Source organism: Bison bison, unplaced genomic scaffold (genome assembly GCF_000754665.1).
Source record: "Bison bison bison isolate TAMUID 2011002044 unplaced genomic scaffold, Bison_UMD1.0 scf7180017864078, whole genome shotgun sequence".
Classification (NCBI taxonomy): domain Eukaryota; kingdom Metazoa; phylum Chordata; class Mammalia; order Artiodactyla; family Bovidae; genus Bison; species Bison bison.
In genome coordinates, this window is record NW_011494650.1 from 225,001 (window position 1) to 230,044 (window position 5,044).

Here is a 5,044-nt window from a genome sequence, read left to right on the forward strand (position 1 = left end):
ATCAGTAGGCCAAAGATGAAAAATCATAGCTCAGTTGGTAAAGAATCTGCCTGCAATGCAGGAGACCCCAGTTCAATTCCTGTGTAGGGAAGATCTGCTGGCGAAGGGATAGGCTACCCACCCCAGTATTCTTGGGCTTCCCTTGTGGCTCAGCTGGTAAAGAATCCACCTGCAATGTGGGAGACCTGGGTTCGATCCCTAGCTTGGGAAGATCCCCTGGAGAAGAGAAAGACTACCCACTCCAGTATTCTGCCCTGGAGAATTCCATGGACTGTACAGTCCATGGGGTTACAAAGAGTTGGACATGACTGAGCGACTTTCACTTTCACTTATGATCATATCAACAGTTGCAAAAAAAGCATTTGGTAAAATCCAACAGCCAACCTTAATTTAAAAACAAACTCAGTAAAGTAGAAATATGTGTGTGCTTAATTACTTCAGTCCCATCTGACTCTTTGCAGCCTCATGGACTGTAGCCCACAAGCCTCCTCTGTCCATGGGATTCTCCAGGCAAGAACATTGGAGTGGGTTGCCATGCCCTTCTCCAGGGGATCTTCCCAACCCAGGGCTCAAATCTGTGTCTCTTACATCTCCTACATTGGCGGGTGGGTGCTTTACCACTAGTGCCACCCAAAAAGAGAGGAACTCCCTTAACTTGATGAAGAATATCTGCAAAAAATTTACAGCTAACATCATACTTAGTAGTGAGAAGCTCAAAGCTTTTCCACTAAGATCAGAAGCAAGGCAAGGGTTTCCCTTCTGACCTCTGGTGCTCAGCATTGTATTGGAGCTCTTTGCTAATGCAATAACACAAGAAAAGGAAATACAGAGTATACAGGTTGGGGAGGAAAACATAAAACTGTCTTTGCTTGCAGATGACTTGATCACCTATGTAAAAAATCTTAAAGAATTGGCAAACTCCTAGAACTAAGTGGTTGTAGCTAGGTAGTAAGATATAAGCTAAATATGCAAAAGTCCATTGCTTTCATATATACTAGCAATGAACAAGTGGAATATGAAGTTAGAAACAGTAGCATTTACATTGGTATCACCCAGAATGAAATACTTAGGTGTAAATGTGACAAAATATGTACAAAATCTGTACAGGAAAACTGTAAAGGAAAACTGTAAAATTCTGATGAAAGATATCACAGAACTAAACAAGTGGAGGAAGGACTCCACTCTTTCCAACTTGACCTATAGATTCCATGCAGTCTCAGTCAGAATCCCAGCAGGTGGTTTTGTGGATATTGACAAAGCAATAATTAGATTTCTCTAGAGAGGCAGAAGACCTAGGACAGCCAACACAATATTCAAGGAGGACAAAGTTGGAGGAATAATACTACCTGAGTCCCAAGACTCCCTGTAACGCTGTTGTAAGCAAGACAGGGTGGTGTTGGACACATTAATGGAATAGAATGGAGAGACGACCAATCAGTTCAGTCGCTCAGCCGTGTCCGACTCTTTGCGACCCCGTGAATCGCAGCACGCCAGGCCTCCCTGTCTATCACCAACTCCCGGAGTTCACTCAGACTCACATCTGTCAAGTCAGTGATGCCATCCAACCATCTCATCCTCTGTCGTCCTCTTCTCCTCCTGCCCCCAATCCCTCCCAGCATCAGAGTCTTTTCCAATGAGTCAACTCTTCGCATGAGGTGGCCAAAGTACTGGAGTTTCAGCTTTAGCATCATCCCTTCCAAAGAAATCCCAGGGCTGATCTCCTTCAGAATGGACTGGTTGGATCTCCTTGCAGTCCAAGGGACTCTCAAGAGTCTTCTCCAACACCACAGTTCAAAAGCATCAATTCTTCGGCGCTCAGCCTTCTTCACAGTCCAACTCTCACATCCATACATGACCACAGGAAAAACCATAGCCTTGACTAGATGAACCTTTGTTGGCAAAGTAATGTCTCTGCTTTTGAATATGCTATCTAGGTTGGTCATAACTTTCCTTCCAAGGAGTAAGCATCTTTTAATTTCATGGCTGCAGTCACCATCTGCAGTGATTTTGGAGACAACCAATAGACCACCATGAATATTATCAGCAGACCTTTGATGAAGGGGTAAAAGGAACGCAGTGGAGCCAAGATGGTCTCTTAAGAGACGTTGCTGGAACACCTGGACATCCACATGCAAGAAAGTGAATCTGGATGTAGACCTTAAACCCTTCATGGAAATTAACTCAAGATGGATCACAGACCTGAATGGGAACACAAAACTATCTCCTAGAAGGTAACAGGAGAAAACCCAGATGACCTTGGGTTTGGCAATGACTTTCTAGGTATAACATTAAAGGCACGATTCATGAAAGAAACAATTGATGGGCTGGACTGTGTTAAAATTAAAAATTTCTGCTCTGCGAAAGACGAACTAGGAGAAAATGTTTGCAATAGACACAAATGATAAAGGACTGTAATCTGAAATATACAAAGAATTCTTAAAATGCAGCAGTAAGAAAACAACCTGCTTTTAAAATAGGCCAAAGAGCTGAACAGACACCTCAGCAAAGAACCTATACTGTTGGCACAGAAAAGCATGTGACAGATGCTCCACATCACTTGTCAGCAGGAAATGCAAAGTGAAACAAGAGTGAGATACCTCTGCAGGCCTGTTAGAGGAGCCAGAAGGCGGACACTCTGACACCAGGTGCTGGCGAGGGTGTGGAGCAAGGGAACCCGCGGTCAGTGCTGGTGGGAGCGCAGGAGGCTGCAGCTGCTAAGACTGAACACAGGGACTTCCCTGGGGTTCAGTGGTTAAGAATCCCCCATTCCAAGGCAAGGGGAGTCAGGTTCAGTGTCTGGTTGGGAAACTAGGTTTCCACATGCCACAGAGCAGCTAAGCCCGTGCACCCCAAGTACTGAGCCCATGCACCACAGCCGCTGAGCCCACGTGCCACAACTACTGAGCCTGTGTGCCATGACTGGAGGACGCCTTTGCACTGCAGGGAAAGATCTAGCATGATGCAATGCAGATTTCATGTACTGCAACCAAGACCTGACTCAGCCATAAATAATAAATATATTCTTTTAAAAACCTGGATATACTCTAAATGATTTGGCAGTACTGCTCCTTGGTATTTACCAAAATGAGTTTGACATTTTATGTTCATATCAAATCCTGCACACAGATGTTTTTAGCATCTTTATTCATAGTTGCCAAAACAAGATGTCCTTCGGTAGGTGAATAGAGAAGTAAACAGTTGTCCATCCAGACAGTGGCTTATACAACACTAAAAAGAAATGAACTGTCAGCCGTGAAGAGTCACCGAGGAGCTTAAGTGCATGTCACAAAGCGAAGACACCAGCCTGAGAGCCTGCACACTGCGTGATTGCACTCCTGACATTCTGGAGTCAGAGTATGTAGGTTTTCAGATTGCCTTTTTTGGAGGCCAAAGATTTGCTCATTGATTTGGCTTCAGAGATGCCTCCTATGGAGACAGTGAAAAGATCAGTGGTTGCCAGGGATTTGGGGAGGGGGATGAACAGACAGAGCATGTGGGTTTGGGGGGCAAAGAAAAATGCTCTGTACAACACTACAACGGTGGATACGTGTCTCTACATTTATGCAAACCCACAGAATGTACAACAGTAAGAGTGAGCCCTAATATCAACTAAGAATTTTGGTTGATTATAATGTGTCAGTGCTGTTCCATCAGTTGACAGTAGATGTTCTGTCTCTTGCGAAATGCTGATAATCGGGGAAGCTTTGTGTGAGTAGGTGCAGGGGGTACGTCGGAAATGTACATTTTTTTCTGCTCGGTTTTTCTGTGAACCTCAAAGTACTGTTAAAAAAATTTAAATATCAATAGATATTCTAGAACTGAAAAAAATATAATAAGAAAACTAAGAACTCAGTAGATGGACTCTTAAAAGGTTAGTAAATTAGACGGTAGATCAGAAAAATGTCTGCAGTGTGGAGAGTCCAGGGGATGAGAAGCACAGGACACAGCCTGAAACTTTGTGGAGCTCAGTGCAGAGGACAGCACCTGACTCCCAGAGAAGGAGAGAGGAAATGGGATGGAAGTAATATTTTTAAAGATATGGTCAGGAGTTTCCAGAAATCATAAAATATGTCAGACCACAGACTGAAGAAGCGCTATGAAGCAGACACTGACGCAAAGGTTCCAGATGTAGAAGGAAATGTAGAAAGTGAAAGTCGCTCAGTCACGTCTGACTCTTTGTGACCCTGTGGACTATACAGTCCATGGAATTCTCCAGGCCAGAATACTTTGCCCTCTCCAGGGGATCTCCCCAGCCCAGGGATCGAACCCAGGTCTTTCGCATTGCAGGTGTATTCTTAGAAGGAAGTCTTTAAAGCAGCTGGGAGTTTCTTGAGGGGGCAGTTGGAAGCGGGGAGCCTCGCGCACTGCTCCGGGCCTCTTGGTCTGCCGTGTCATGGCTGGTACAGCTGTGGGACGTGGGGCTGACTGTTAGTTGGTGGGCACGGTGTGTGATCAAGTCCCTGTATCGCCAGGGGCAGTGTCTCCGTGTTGTCATCAGGCAAATGAGACTCAGAAGAGCCTAAACACCCCTAGTGCCCCCTGCTAGGTGGAGGGGCCAGGATCTGGGCACACAACTCCCTGGGGCCACAGGTGCCCTTAGGAATGGGGAGCGGTTTTACCATCTCGGTCCAGGTGCGGAGTGCTGAGCGTGGCAGTGGGCAGTGCCAGCAGGGCAGTCAGCCCTTCTGGACTCATGGGGGCCTGTGGTTGGAGTCCAGGCCCTGAGAGGTGCTGCGCTGCGGGATGATCGGCTGTGTTGCGGGAGTGGGGAGGGTGCTAAACCCAGGATTCCAAAGCCACAGAGGCCTCTGGGAGCCCTCTGGTCCCCGGCGCTTCCGTCCAGGAGTGGTTCTGTGCCTGGTTCTGGCCTGGGACCAGAGCAGAGCCTCTCACAAGGGCCCTGGAGGAGCGTCCCCATGGGCAGCAGTAGGAGAGCCCCCTGGAGGGCTGCCGGGCTGACCTGGGAAGTGTGTGAGGAGGGCTCCCAGGCCAGGGGGCAGCTGCTCCAGGCTGCACGACCCGGGGTCAGGGCCTCAGCAGTGAA

General features: G+C 47.1%; 1 protein-coding gene across 2 annotated transcripts in view; it reads left to right on the top strand.

Annotated features, from left to right (window-relative positions):
• ARHGAP39 (Rho GTPase activating protein 39) overlaps nt 1-5,044 on the top strand; it is a 57,803-nt gene that overhangs the window by 32,457 nt on the left and 20,302 nt on the right. The gene's annotated exons all lie outside the window — the stretch shown is intronic.